Source organism: Melospiza georgiana, chromosome 1 (genome assembly GCF_028018845.1).
Source record: "Melospiza georgiana isolate bMelGeo1 chromosome 1, bMelGeo1.pri, whole genome shotgun sequence".
Classification (NCBI taxonomy): domain Eukaryota; kingdom Metazoa; phylum Chordata; class Aves; order Passeriformes; family Passerellidae; genus Melospiza; species Melospiza georgiana.
This window is the reverse complement of record NC_080430.1, coordinates 93,294,973-93,311,193: the sequence shown is the minus strand read 5'-3', so window position 1 is coordinate 93,311,193 and position 16,221 is coordinate 93,294,973. Positions and strand designations below refer to the sequence as shown.

General features: G+C 38.3%; 1 protein-coding gene across 1 annotated transcript in view; it reads right to left on the bottom strand.

Moving 5' to 3' along the window:
* The window catches only part of GABBR2 (gamma-aminobutyric acid type B receptor subunit 2), a 457,024-nt gene that overhangs the window by 96,889 nt on the left and 343,914 nt on the right, over positions 1 to 16,221 (bottom strand). The window lies entirely within an intron of this gene.

Below are 16,221 nucleotides of genomic sequence, written 5' to 3'. Positions count from 1 at the left end.
ATATTTAATGTCCTTCTTAAGGTGCATTTGCACATCAAAGAAATGACTCAGTCCAAGCATGCCACAATGCTGCAGAGGAAAAGAAAATGTCCCCACTTTGTGCTGAAAGAGAAATGACTTTGAGTTCTCCTGCAGCTAAGGCTACATCATCAGTTTTATTTTAGATCTTCATTTTCAGAGGTTGATAACCTAGGGCAAAAGTGCTGTATCTGTACAATTCTGGGTAGACAGTATATCAGGTAAACACCAAAGTCATATCCTCCTTAGCCAGTTATGGACATTTTTAGGCAGGCATCTAGACAGGATCCCAAGAAAAACTTGGGCACAACAATAGTGAAAGGTGCTGTGTGTAACTGATAGACAGCTGGATTCTGAACCAAAATAACCCATCCTATCTTATGTAACTTGGATGTTGTAGCCAATTCTCTAAGGTCTGAGAGAAATCACTAAAATTCTCTGTCCATGAACACACCCTTCTGGAAATAATAAATAGTTTTCTTTTTTTGGTTTTGTCAGAACTAATTCAATAACGTTCACAAAATGCTTCTGTGAAGAACACCGGGTGTTAATTAGCCTTTTATTATTCAAGAGAACAATTACTGAAACAATAACTTTCAACTGGTGAAAAAACTATAAAACATGTAGCTTAGGTTGCTCGTGATGTGTTGCCGTGGTGATGGTCACTAACTTACACAGTGAGCAGCATAGTATAAGACTTTTTAGTTTGGGGGTTTTATTAACTGCTAGAAAATATATTGAGCCATCTCTACCATCATCTACATGAACCCAAAGAAAGCTGGGCTTGTTAAGTGAAAGGATCCAATTAAATGCATATTGATCTAATTTTCTGTTCTACTATCTTACTGAAAACTTGCAGCTCAGGGTGGTTGGTTGCAGTTCTGTGGGGACTAAGCCACCCCTGCCTGAGCCCATCTACAGCCCCAGTGTTTCTGGTTGGTGAGGAGGGATATGATGCACTCTGAAGGCAGCACATCAGCAGGGTGCTGAGGGGTGAGCTCACAGGGTCTGAGTGAAACACCAGGCACTGACTAGAGCACCCTGCCTCCCCTTGGTGCCACAAGGCAACCTCCATCTTCCCTCTTCCATCCAAAGAAATTGGTGTTATTGCCAGAGACTGCTGCTCGCAGAGACATCCTACCCTCAGTACATGAGCATTATCTGAATTTAGCCTCACTTCCTCTAAGCTCTTATTAGATCTGTCTCTGGTAAGGAAACATCTTTAGCTGTTAAATCAAATAACATTTTCCTAGCACATGCATTTAAATGGCTGCAGTTGGTTCTCAGCCTACTGTTTCATGCTATTTGTATTTTAGTTTTTTAAAGAAATGTAAATCAGCATTGAGAATACATTTTTGGCCTTAAAATATCCATAATAATAACTGTAACCATTTTTTCTTTAGAATGCTAATATAAAGAAATACATTCACAGCTATGAAGCATACTTCCCATATGTAGAGAATGTTTATAAATAATATCAAGATTTTAAAATGAGTAATTGCCTCCCATTTTTTTCCACTGCTTAGAGAATTTAAAATCTTTGGCTTTTGAAAATTAAAAATAAAAGTGTAAGTCTTTGATAAACAGTATTGTTTGAGCTAAAACTAAACCAAACCTCCTGCATTTTATTTTTATGGCAGTTAATATTCAAAATATCACAAGGTTATGTGGTCTACACTAAAACTGACAATGGTTTTTTTCAGCAAAACACATACTCATCATTCCATTAAAAAAAATTAATTGCTGAATTTGAAAGAGTTAGTTTGCTATTATTAGCACAGGCAGTCTTTGATTTGTAGGTTAGAGGAAAAAAATGGTCCCTTAGACACCATTAGCTAAAAATCTGCTTCATGTTTAATCCTTTTCTTCAGTTGGTACTCCCTTTGACCAGGAACTATTAATCTTTGTGGCTTTTTCATTCCTAGGAAAAATTAGCTTTTAGTACTCATCCTCCTTTTAATTTTTTTTTTTTTTTTTGTGGTAGAAGATGGCTGAAATGGTTCAGAGGTACCCTTTAACTTTTGTTACTGTGTGGTCAAGTATGGTTTCATGCAAAGAATGCAGAAGTTCAGTTAATCTCCCAGAAAATATTTGTATTTTCATTCAGAACCCAGCAATTACACTGTCAAAATAACATTTAAATCTCTGCAGAAAATTGCGCAATTTCACAAGTACGTGTGTAGGGTGGTGGGGTGCAGAAGAATAAAAATCTACTAAAAGGTGTTACTGAGATGACAAAATCCTGGGAGTTGAAAAGAAACAGAAACACAGTCATCACTGGTCTCCAGTAAGAAAAGGGAGCTAAACACTTTCAGGTGACCTCTTGCAAGTTCAGCAGGAATGGACACAGGATACTGCAGCCATAAGTCAGGCACAGATTGCTATAGCAAAGGAATAAACCTTCACTATGGGTACACAACAGCTTGATGTGTTTGTTTGTGTGTGTGCGTCAGTGAAAATTTCACACCATCTTCTGAAGTGTGTGGTATTGCCTGACACAGAAAATTAAAATTGTTTGAATTAATAATGTACTTCTTAATGGTTTTATAGAAAAATTTGTACCAAATTTCTAGGTGATATGAGATTGCGAAGTGTTAGTTTATCCACAAAAGGAAAGCAGACTCAAGGTACTTGCAGAGGATGATTAAGGACATGAAATATAGCAGGATATAAAAGAAAACTATCCTCAGGATACCTGTAATACCAATGCCCATAAAAATTCTGCAGGTCAGAAACTCAATGTTAATAGTAGAACTCTGAAGACAATGAACTGGATAATGAGTGGATAAAGATTTTTAGTGAAATATTAACAAAATCTTCATCCCTCTACTTGTTTTAATGGGGACAATAGACTTCTAGAAGAGTCACAATGGGAACTTCCACATATGGTTCTCCCATTGTGACTCTTCTCTCAGAACCAGAACAGTGGATGAAATAGGAAGTGCAGTGTAACAAGAGAAAGGATGCTAAGATGGACAAGACTGCAGTAATGAATCTAGAAATAAACAATTAGCACAGTTGTATGACGTGTCCTGGATACTTGCCTGCAAGAATTTAAAAGGAATAAACTTCAAGAAAGTGTGTTTTTAAAATATCTATATTAACAGTATGTCTAAAAGCTGTTTAAAAGTAAACTATAACAAGGGAAGATGCAGACTGCTGAGAGCAGACGCTTTATGAAAAGTGACACATCTCCAGCTGTGGAGTGGTCTGGGAGGATGTTTGACACTGTGTAGGGGCACCATTGCCATCTCTGACATTGCCAAGGACCAGCATGCAGAGGAAAGCCCAAGTACACTGAGGGAGCAGAGGTGGGAAGGGACAATTAACCATGGCTCAGCAAGAAAACATCATTTCAGTCAGGGAATTCAGCATCCTGGAGCCCATTGGCTTGTCCAAGTTGCTTGTCCAAGGCCAGCCCAGACCTGCCCTGTCTTTTGCCAGCCCGCCTGATTACTGAGCTGAGGACTGGACACACAGTGTGCAGAAATGGACTGAGTGAAGTCATTTAACATGAAAGTGCATTTCTGCAAGGCCCAATAGATGAAAGAGATGATTTAAGTGCTTTCTGACGGTGGCAGATTAAAAGATTAAAATTAAAATTGTAAAGTTCAATTGTGCAAAAGGATGCAGACACAGTGTGAGACCTGGCATTGTGGTGTCTGACTTTGAAGTGGTTGGCATCTTCTTTTGAAATGCAATCCACCAAGATGTGTCAGCTGCTTGCACTCTCCTCAGCACTCTTCTGAATGAGATTTAAAGCAGCTGCACACTGAGCAGTGAGCCACTGCTTGAAGTACAAAACTAATAAGAAAGGTATGTCTGAAATCACACCTTCTTTTGGCTTTGGACTCCTAGAAGGGGAGGAGTTATGCTAGATAGTCACACACCAGAGTTTCTCTGGTAGAGAAAACCAGCTTCCTAGCTTCAGGCCAAATCTGTAGAGAGTTTAATCCAATGTTTTTGGACTAGGACACCTGGACAGTGCAGCTCTAGGAATCCCCCAGCTGTCTAATGCATGCCTTGTTGAGGACACAGGGAACTGCAAATGTTGAGATGCTGAAGCACCATTACACCTACAATCCCAGAAACTACAGTTCCACACCTACAGCTGCAGAAACTGCTGTTGGTCCAAACAGAAACCATCTTGGTTGTGCTGGGCTACAAGGAGAAAGGGAAAGATGTCACCCTGATTTTTTAAGATTTTCTAAGCCTTCTGATGTTGACATTCTTGTAGCTAACTTTCTCACACACTTTCTGTAAATAACTCATTGTTTTGCATTCATTTATGGAGGAGAAGAAAGTTGATGGACTGTTGGTTTGTCCAGTGTGATTGGAGAGGTGACACTGTCACCCTCCAATGCGCTGTCAATTTGGAAAACTATGAATGTTGGAGTCAGAAAATAAACTTCCCATTTTCTTCACCTTGAGAAAAGTGTGTGCTTGTGTTCTTTCATGTCCTATAGTGACAGAAAGGCAGCTCAGTACAAAATGTAGGCTGATGGGGCACACCCAGCTGGAGTGGCTGAACCAAGAACAGTTCCTCTACTTTTTAACCAAGCTATGCTTTCAGATGAACTTACACTGCTTGTATGTATCAGACGGATATGTAGAGGATGGCCTGAGACACAGCATGGTGGTGAACATCCACTTACATGGAGTATGCCCAGATGCAGAATTTCAGGTGTGAGGGAACTAACCAGTGAAACCTAAGTGTCTGCAGACCAAGGGGAAGTGATATATAAACAAAATATAAGTACTGCTAAATTTCCCAAGAAAAAGTATGAGTCTTTTTCTTCTCAGAAGATGAAACTTGAAAATAGGAAAGGACAGAACAGAAGGAAATACTAAACAAACAATGAGAGATAATTTTGATTTTTTTCCTTAAATATCAGAGGTGCAAAATGTGGTGTAATTTAAATGTGAATTAGACAAATATTCTAGCTACACTGGGTATATAGAGGCCATCAGAGCCCTCCCTCAAAGGCTGCAAAGCAAATAATGTAACATTGAAAGAGTATGACAAAACATAGAGTGAAGGCAAAAGCGTACGATAAAGTATTTGCAAAAATACCCCTATTTTGGTTATGACAGCGCTTCAGAACTCTGGTACAGGATTATTTGCCACTGAGAAAAGTCCTGCATGCACTGACAGAATTCTATTACTGCTTTATAACAGATAAGCCTATTAAAAAGCCTAAACCACACACTGAAATATATGTGTTTCACTCAAGGTAAGAAATTGTAAACTGTAGATGTCTCTCATTCACTTTTGTCAGTTACCATAACCAGGCAGCACCACTGCTGCTCTTCTTTGTCTATATGTTTCCTAGTTCTCACTTCTGTGCTCCCAGCTGCTTTTCTCCTTGTGTGCACCAAAAACAAGAAAGGCACTATCCTTCTCATAATATTCCAGGATCTTAACAATAAAATAGAAATAAAAAGATAAGGAAAGGAATTCAGCTTAATGGCAGAATGGCATAGGTGATGTTTGGCAGATTCTGTTTTAGTATACAATGCTACTACACACACCTTATGTACAAATCCCCCTGCCCTATAAAAGACCGATAAAGTTGTGAAGTATTTTAAGATAAGACTTTTATCTATGTGAAAGATTACAGGTGGGATTTGGATTCCTACAACAGCTTGACTATTGCAGCAAGCTTGCCATTGACTGGTACACCTTGTTCTTAGTTGAAAAGTCATGATTTAAAATCTAAATCCAAGCACTGCTCAAACCCTCACCACTGAAATCAGGTGGAAGCTTAATGGTGATCAGTTCATACAAATGATGATGCAGAAGACACAAAACCAATACCCCAGTAGAGTAGAGAGCACTATTAACAAAACCACTTACATTTGCAACAGCGAGGGATGGGCCCTGTCCCTTCCAGGTTAGACTTGTAGGTCAGGAACTATTTCTGTCTTTGGTGAGAGGCTTTTCATCTCAGCCCACTGAATGTTGCTGACAAACACTGACCTTGCTTGACCATGGTCATTAGCCGTGTTCACCACAACAGATTTAACAGCACTTCTGTTTTATGCTGCTTTCTCTGACACATTTCTTCCTGGCTTCTCATTCAGACCTGGCTCACAACTTCTCTTTCCCCAGAGTGAAGTCTCAGTAACAAATTTTCCCAAATGTGGTTTGATTTTTAAATTTTTTCCCCCCAATCTATGACCTGGCTTGGCTTGCTAAAGGGAAGAAGCTCAGCAGTGTGTCAAGTCTGACAGTTCCCCCCAGCTACAGAGGCAGACATGGCTCTTTCAAAATGTGTTAGAGCACCAAGGGGACAATTAAGAACAGGAAAAGAAGGCAAAACAGTCAACTGGGTTCTACTTTCTGAGCATGCAGTGTGGGATAAAACAATTCATGTCCTAGGTTTGGATAGGAAAAAAGCAGAAAAGTCAGCTTCTTGTGGGAAAATACAAATGTTAGCTTCTCTTGCATTCATAATTACAGAGCAGAGTCATCCAGGTAATTCAGCTTTTTAACAGTGTGGATTTTCCATGTTTCTCAACTCAATTAAATTATTAGACAATAATTTAATTGTGCAAAATTTTACACTAAAGGGGGTGCAAGTGTTTGCTTGGTACTGTGAAGAGCTAAGTTTGATAAAGGGAAAATGTGCAGCAGTAATAGAGGAAACTTGAGTAAAGGGAAGAAGATAAGAACTATAAAATGTAATACCCTAAAATATCACTTATTCACTATTGTTGGGAGGAGCAGATAACAGTGAGAAGTGGAAATTCTGTATTCCAGGGAAGAAAAACTTATTCTTACCTGTCAGATGTTTGTACTTTAATAGTAAAAACATACATGTTAATGGAAAGAATGGAGCTAAAACTGTCAAAGGTGGTTGACTCTGAAAATGTATTACCTGTGTGTCACCTCCAAAGCTAGAATATTTTTTGGAGAACAAACCACTCTTGATTGCCTCTCAGGAGAGCCTTGCCAGTGAGAAGTCTCAAGTGAATGATGATCTTCTCCCATTCAGCACTGAGGATGAAATCGATAGCCCATTCTTTAACAGTTAATAATAACCTTTATATAACAGCAGTTTTTTTAAAAAAGAGACAAGAATATTTATAAAAAATCTGATTTATCACACATTGAGAATATGCTTTGCCTGCAGAAGCCATCTGTCTACGCACTTCACAGCTCTGTTTTCTGTGGGAGATAGGCTGTCATATGAGACATTTCTTTCTGCTGTTTATTTTGGGATTTTCAGTTTAAAGGAGATAAAATATTTTGTATTTTGTTATTTTTTTCAGCACAAGAAGACATATTTGAAGGCTGACACATGAATCAAGGGCCCAGGGAAGGTGTTAAGCTTCTATAAAAGTTTAAGTTGCAGTGACAATTGGGTCCAGACAACTGTCAATGGCTGGAAGAGCTTTCAGGTGAAGTGCCTCAGAGAAGGGTAATAGCAGGGTTTGAATCTGCCTGAACCACTGTACTGAGCAGAGCAGTCTGGAAAACAAGTGCTTTGTTTGCTCCAACACCAAAAAATGCACCTTTGATGCTGTAATTATGGCAAGGGCACCCTTTTATAATTCTCTCTGAACAAGCATTTTTTGCATGTATGAACATTTATAGATAGAGTTCTATTAAGAATATGCATTGTTAATTAGCCAAAGATTAATTTCTTTTCTTAGCTTTTTATTGCTATTTTATTTTTAAGATTTAAAAATTATGTGAGGAGAGTGACTTCCCAGTAATGGGTGCACATCTTTATGCCTCAGTGTTAACTACATTCAGTTACCCACTAAAGGCAAGTGTAAAAGAAAATAGAGTTACAGAGGCTGATAAAGACTTGATCAGTACTGGACATAGATATTTCAGCAACAAAACAGGGGATACATCTTACAGCTTGTTTTTTAGCAATATGATCCACTTCAAAGCTCCAACAGTTAGGAAGAAACAGTAGCAAAGATCCTAATAATTTTTCTGTAGAACCACATTATAGAACACTCAGCTGGGCAAAATTGGTGCATGCAGAGGTACAGTAGCAGAAAGGGAAGTACTCTAGTTAACCAAGAACAGGTGTATCCTCAGCAGAGGAGAGAAAAACAAACACCTTTCCTTGAAAGAGGAAGCTTTCAATGGCAAAGTCTGAGTTAAGAGATGTAGTAGGTTAAAACTGAATGAATAAAGAGGAAAGGAGTAATCTGGAAAGAAGGCAGCTAAAAGAATGAAAAGAGAAAATGAGAGAGAGAGGCACCCAGGGAATGAGGGGGAGGAAAGAACATTTAAATGCTTATTTGGATCAGTTCACAGACACTAATTTCTGCAATATTTTCTCATCAGTTTCAATGGGAATTAGGGAACTAAGGGTTATATTTGAGTTCATATTTATGGTAGACATGCAACTGTGTGCAGCAAAAGAAAAAAAAAATTGCAGGATCTGGTTTTTACAAAATAAACAGGCATGCTGGGCTGACAGGTCCAGAGGAAAAAAAATTCTCCTCACCCAAGCAATAAAATGGTTTATGTGTGTTTCTTGTGGGTTCAGCTGGAAAGTCTGTGCAGATGTGGTGAATACACACCTCACTGCTCCTTTAGTGACTGTATTCTTTTGGAATAGAAGTTCATTTAGGACAAGTTGGATCTGGGAGGGAAGCAGGACATAACAGACAATTCTGGTACAATTTTATCAGATACAATACAAAAGGAGTAGATGTATGTTGAGATGGAAATGTACTCTGTAAGGGTTATGAAGTGAAGAAAGGCTTGGAAACCAGCACCCTTTCAAGACTTATCTACACAAAATCCACATTTCCTTCAGTTTAGTGACAGGTGGTTTTTTTTATCCTTATTTTTTCCACTAAGAAGCAAACAAAATCCAGGAAAGAAAGTTTCAGATTTCACCTTCCTTCACGGTCAAATCAAATCATCAACCCAAAAGGCCAAATTACCTTTTCTGAGAAGTTGAAAAGAGACTCACTACATTGGCTCACCAGAGTCCACAACCACAGAGAACCTGACTCAGGAGCAGATGTAGTTTATGGCAACAGTGAGAGAGCCAAACCTTTGATTACATGCCTGAGGAGAAGGTGTTTAGGAGGGAAACAGGGGAGAGAGTGGGGAAGAAAATAGGAAACATCTGATCTGAAAGTTGCCAGGGTGCAGAATAAATTGTTGAATGGGTAAATCAAATCAAAACAAAACAAAACAAAACCCAAACCAAACCAAAACAAAACAAAAAAGTGGGAAGAGCACGACCCCAAGATAGACTTCTTACAATAAAAGAGCTTTGTGGAAAATTTAAAAAAAAACCTGTAGTATATTTATATCATATGTAAGAAGTCATCTAAAAGTAATTTCAAAACACTTTCTCAGGACAGCATCTATTTTGCCCTCAGATGAGCTACAGCACACAGCCTGGGGACTTCTAACAGGAGCAGTGACCAGTTTGAGCTCCTGCACGGAGTGCCATTGCACTTGCTTTACATTACAGGAAGCAATTCAGCAGATACATTGCATTCAGAGGAATTTTGAGGTAAAAATTATGTCAGTATATACCCAGTGTAATTTATGACTAGGTAATGCAAAATAAACACTAAGCAAAGTTAGCAAAAGTTTATCTGTTAATCATTCTAATGTCCCAGCAAGGAGACCCAAAGGTATTGACATCATGATAAATGAAAAGAAAAAAAAAATTATATATATATTTTTTTTTCTTGCCAAGACATGGACATGCAAAAAGCTTTTCAAATATTTAAAAAGACACAATACACAGTAGTTTATTCTTTTTTCCAATTTCCAATATTGCTGGATATTGGGAAGAAGTCCTGATAACAGACAGGTGTTACATGAAAACAACAAGCAAGAGAAGAAAAAGATGGATCTGTAGTTTTCCTAAACAAAACTCTCTGATAATTTCCATTACTCATAGTTTTTTTCTTTCAGGAAGTGATATCACTTACTGCTGTAGCCCTTATTCCATCAGAATTACCCGTGGGGCACCTCAGGGTTAGCCTGATAAATGGTCATCCCTACAAACTCTGCAAAACTAAGAGAGGAGATCAGAGTGAGTGCAGCTGTTCGGCTGTACCAGCCAAAACACATAAAATAGGTCACATGAGGGCATACTGTTATTCTGCAGCTTGAGGACCTTGGAGCCATTATCTTGAGATAAGTCACTCTTTCTGGTGTTATAAAGTGAATAACTTTAACCCAAATTTCATGTAAGTCCATAAGGAATCAGTAGAATACTGGTTTTCACTGAGTCTATAGTCTGGATTTGATGACCCATGTAATTTTCCATTACTGAGGTTCTTAGTGGTTTTTGAGTTCTTGAGATCTTCTTAATACATTTGTTGGTCTGCTTGCCAGTTTCCTAATGCTTTTCCTTATAATACATTACCATCTCTCTCATTGGAGTTTTCCCAGTAGTTACTGACTTAATATTTTTGCCTTCTGTAACAGTATTTCATCCTTGGAGCACTGAAGTAACACTCTTTCACCTGGACCCTCTCCACGGAATATTTATTTTCTTTGATGACAAGAAAAAAAAAAAAAAAAACAAAAACCAAAAAGCCAAACAAAAAAAAAAAAATAGGGAGAAAGAAGAGGAGAAAAAGGAAAAAAGAAAATAACCCCCCCCCCCACCACTCCCTAAATAATCTCCAATATCTTAATGCAGAATCTGGTGGTAAAATGAATACTGCACGTGTTCAGAAAAGCCTCAGTTCAGGCAGTGAGCACATGCTGGTAGCTGTGCACAATAGCTTGCAGAGTCAGGGCCTGAATCAGCAGTGTAACTGGTAAGAAAGAAAGGCAGAGACAAAAAAAGTCTATGATATGTGCTGTGATGAGCTGTTTCATGAGACACAGATGACAAAATGACATTCTGTACTCTGGTTGTTAAGAACAGAAAATTCAACCAGTATTTTTATCTTACTCTTTTTCAAATACTAAATATTAGGTACAGTAAACTTCACTATTTCTGCTGTGTTAATGATGTATTTCATTTCACATCACAGTGATTCTTCATTGAGTCTCTAGGATAAATATTTGTGAACAGTGAATACTTTCTTTTTAAAATCTAAGTAAAAAATTACACTGAAATTCACTTGTGTGTAGGATAGCCATCTATGCCTCAGTTACCTTTTAAAACAAGACTTAAATGATGTTACTGGTCTTAATATCCTCTGTGTCCATAATATATTTCAGAAAGCATTAAATGGTGTTACTGTTTAAACGGGATATTAGTAATAAATATAATAGATAAATATAATAGGGAAAAATTAAAGATATTAAAAAATGATTCTTAATACCAATCCAGAGAGTACTGCATTCAGAGACATACTTTTGTTACTTTTTCAGGTATTCAATGAAGTGAGCAATAATTTCTGTTTTATTTCATATCAATTTACCTTATTCAGCTCCTCATTCCCTTAAGAAACTACTTGTAGGCTTCATTACTTGATTTCTTCTGCTCCTCTGCCTTTGGCTCCATGGAAACCAAGGTAAAATTAGTAGCAGAGTGGAAATCCCAAGCAGCCCTAGGTAGACTCTTAGGAAATCCACCTTTTTTATTTTAGAGAATCAAAGAATCACAGACTGGCTGTGGTAGCCAGGTATCTCCAGAAGTCACCTTGTTCAACCCACTTGCTCAAGCAGAGCTACCTAGAGCAGGTTTTCCAAGAGAATATCCAGGTGGCTTTTGAATATCTCCAAGGGTGAGAATACTCCTCTGTGTCTCTGGGCAGCCTGTGGCAGTGCTCAGCCAGCCTCAGAGTGAAAATGTGTTTCCAGAATGTTCAGAAAAACCTCCTGTGTTTCAGGTTGTTCCCACTGCCTCTCGTCCTGTCACCGAGTGCCTTTAAAAAGAGCCTGGCTCCATCCTTTGTCCTCCCACTTCAGGTATTTATTCACACAGCTGTATGTATATCATATGTTATATATCCATATATATGTATATCATATACACTTACACACAGTCCCAGCTCTCTCAGCCTTTCCTCATAGGAGAATGATCCACTTTCTTAATCTTGTGTCTCTAAGTGTCTCTGTCTCTCTTGTATTGGGGTGCCCAGAACTGGACACAGCAATCCAGGTGTGGCCTCACCAGGGGCAAGCAGAGGGGAAGGGATCCTCCTTTCACCTGCTCTCAGTGCTTTTTCTAATGCAGCCCAGGGTTCCACTGGCCACCTTTATGGCAAGGCCACATTTGTGGTTCACGTTTGATGTGGTGTCTACCAGAAGCCCTGGTCCTTTCCTGCTGAGCTACTTCCACCTGGTCAGCCCCCAGGGCACTCAGGCTTGTTTCTCCCTGCGTGAAGGACTTGGCATTTCTCTTTGTTGAACTGCCTGAGATTCCTGTCAGTCCATTTCTCCACACTTTCAAGGCACCTCTGGATGGCAGCAGATCCAGAGGTGCATTTCCCCTATGCACTGGCCATCCCTCCCAGTAACACACCACCAGGAGCCCTGCTGAGGGTGTCCTCTCTCCATCACCCTGATCACCAGGGAAGATGTGGAACAGGGCTGGAGCCAGGATTGAGCCCAGGGTACACCACCACTGCCTCCTGGCCTCCAGCTGGGCTTTGTGCTGCTGATCACCACCTCTAATCTCAGCCACTCAGTTTTAAATCCACTGTCTGCTCATCATCAGCTGCAGTTTCTTTACCAGGATAGGGCAGACAGTGTCAAATGCCCTCCTAAAGTTGAGGTAAAGAGATAGTATCCACTGCTCCTACCCTCCTTATTTAAAAGGAGGATGTTTGACTGAATCTATGATTTGACTATGTAACTAGCTCTCTCTCAGCATTTATGTGCAATGAACATTTCTAATACACTTGAGTGTGACAGCCAGAGCTTGGAGAGCCACCAAAACAAGACAAGTATCAGTAGCTACATTGTTGAAAGCACTTGGCCAGAACTCACCTGAAAAACAACAAAATGAAAGAAGCAAAGCTGGAAGAAATACAACTATCACCACTTGTACAGGTTAGGATGGAAAATACCATTTAATGAACAAATTTTGAACTTCTCTCTGGTGTATGAAACTACTGTGAAAAACTCTGTGGTTGTCATGATTTCACTGCCATATAACGAGATAAGGGGAAAACTTTTAGGCATGCAGTTTCAGGGAACAGTCTGAAATTTCTGTCCTTTTCATTATCAGGCCATGAGCTAATTAGTCAGAACAAGCAGGAAAACTTGCCTCATGGCATATTAATTCACAATTCATATTCATGGGGGTTCCTACTCATCCCCTCAAGCTTCCTGGACTGCCTACTGAGAGGCAGCATGGTTTGCCCTCCAGTACTGCCCTGCAGAAAAGTGGGTATAGCACCACTTACTGTGTTTTGAAGTCTAATTAGATGTTTGCAAAAAGAAGTGAGGTTGGCAGATGAAAAGTGCTTCAGAAATGCAAAATATTATTATTACTATTAATAATAAAAATGAAGCACATGCACCAAATAATTATCATAGCAAAAAAAAAAACCCCACTGATACCTTTATAAGGCTGAGAAAATACCTTCTTTTCCTTCAGCAAACCCCCTTGAATATCATTATTCTTGTTTTTTAACAGATACTGTTAATGATACACCTGGCATTAAATGTTGTATCTAAGCTAGGTGATTTGTCTAAATGGAGAAAATAATTGAGCTAATGTTTTAAAAACAAATCCATATTAGGTTAACAAATACTGAATGTTAATGAGGAGATTTTCCAGATTTTCAAGCACTGAATTGGCTGATCTCTTGAAAAACATGACCTATTTTTAAACACTGATCTTGAAAATGCTCTACTTACAGTCTTATGTTCAAAGTATTAGACTGCAAGGTTTGGAACAATCTAAATAATTGATGACCTCCTAATCAAAAGGGACATACATCAAAGTGAAAAAGCTACAGTTCTGTTCATTGAAGGAGTTAGGAAAACATGGAGGAAAAGAGAAAGGAGTATTGAGACTGAAAATGTGAGCAAACAGTAATCAAATTGCTACCAAAAGATTTTTTGCAGACCACTCCTATCACAAATCCCACAAATTGTTTATGATGAATAATTCCATTGACAACATTAAGTAAAAACTGGATCCCAAAGAAAACGAAATTTTCACAAGTTATACTGTTTATGTCTGTACACTGATAGACCCAAATCTAGGTATTCAAACACCTAAGAGACAGGATTACAATCCTTCAATCTGTACCACCTAGAGTGAATGTTTTCATGACAGATAACCTGATAGCTTGGAAAGTGGTAGCTTGTCTGCATAACAAACATCACTGGCTTAATTTATAGAAGTTAAAAAATGTCAGTTAAAATGATGAAAAAATTGCAGAATTAGAAAAAGGTTACATTAATAACTGTATAGCAGCCAGGGTTCTGATGCGAATGAAATGGCTGTAAGTTAGGTCAAAATCAATTTGGAAATGCCACAAAGTATGTCCATCTTAGGATTCACCTTTACTTTAATTCTCTCAGCTTTGTATGTGAGTCACTTAAATATTTCAGTAGCAATGGCAGTAAATTTCCTTCTAATGTTACACAAAAGGAAAATTGTATCTGTGACACCTAGGGGGTCTGAGAAACCTGTCTTGTGAAAGATGTCCGTCCTCATGGCAGCGTTTTGGAGCTAGATGATCTTTAAAGTCCCCTCCAACCTCCCCCTCCTCCATTCTAGGATTCTGTGATTTCTAACACAGAAGAATATTGACATCACTTCACCACAGAACATTCTGAATAGATCTTTTAAGACTACAGTCATCTTTTAATTCATGTTTACAAACTTCAATAAAATAGTCCTAACTTCTAAAACACTCCAAGCCCCACCATTTTAATGGCTATACTTCACTAACTTTTTGAAAATAATCTATTCAGCTACCACTTTTTAGTCTGTGTTTATGGCAATAAAATAATTATCTTGGTATCTTCTTTATAGATGTTTCTTAGTTATGCCCAGGCACATGCATTTTCACTGGTAGACATGTGTTTTTTGCCTTGGTTTCTTTCTTTGCTGGCTTCTGGGACTCTGATTCAAAAGAATAATCTTCTTCTCCTCTTACCTTTCTTCTTTAGGTCACCCTCACCTTCACTCCTGTTTCTCATGTTTTTTTCCCAAGCAAGAACAATAGAAAAAGGACATCTCCTTTTCCCATATCACTATTGTTTATAGGCAGTCTTATTATTCATGAAAGATTAAAAGATTCTGAATCATCCTAAGATCAAATTATTTTTAAAATACCAATATTAGGTTTCAATTTGTTGTAAGTGTTAAATCTAACATTAAAAAAGTAACTGATTTTTATGTCCTTTCTAGAGCTTTTATGCAAAGTTTCAATAAGTGTCTGTGCTCCGTGAGCTGTACATGGTGCAAACAAATGATGGAGAGTCCATCAGGTGGGTTCTAGGAGTGCAAGCTACCAGAACAGCTATCAGACACCTGGTGAGATAGATCCAAACCAGAGAAAAGGGAGTATTGATGGCACAATTCCTACACCCTAAGAAAACCACATCCATAAGTATTAACACAACAAGTTGGAAATCAGACTTCTTTTGAGGAAAAAGATTTAAAAAATTAGATTTTGTCCTTTACAGGATACACACACATAATGCTTATTACTATTTTTACACAAAGGAAAAGGTTCCTGCAAGTGTCCTGTACCCACCAAAAATACAAAGAAAACTCCAAGGTAAGTTTTCTCCTAACTCGAATGTTTTACAGATGAGAAGGAAAAAAACCCCAAAAAACAATTCAGCACATAAACTCACACATTCCCTGATACACACATACATGCTTTTCCCTCTTTATCCCTCTAAATCACTCAAAGTAGTAAATGCCCACTTCCTCTAGCTGTCTCCTCTTTCAAAGGTACAGAACAAAGTCAGACAGTACAAAAATAACCATGATTTACTAAGTTGTTTTAGAATATGAGCTGAATGTCAGATGATAAAATCAGATTTTTATTCCCAGAATTCAAGAAAAGAAAGTTCTTGGGAACAGTTACAGAATTGACAGCCTAATAGCTTGGTATCTCCCATGTCTTGCACCCAAAGTATAAACTAAAAACTCTCTCTGTTAAAGGAAAAGAGTGTAAAGATACACAAAGATGCCTTTTGTCACATAGCTGGACCTTCATAATAATTTACTGAAGGGAAAGTCAGAGCTACACACTTTTGACTATTCTCCAAACGGCACATTTCTTTGAGTCTTCTCAAAAGGAATGAGAATTGGATGTCTTAAA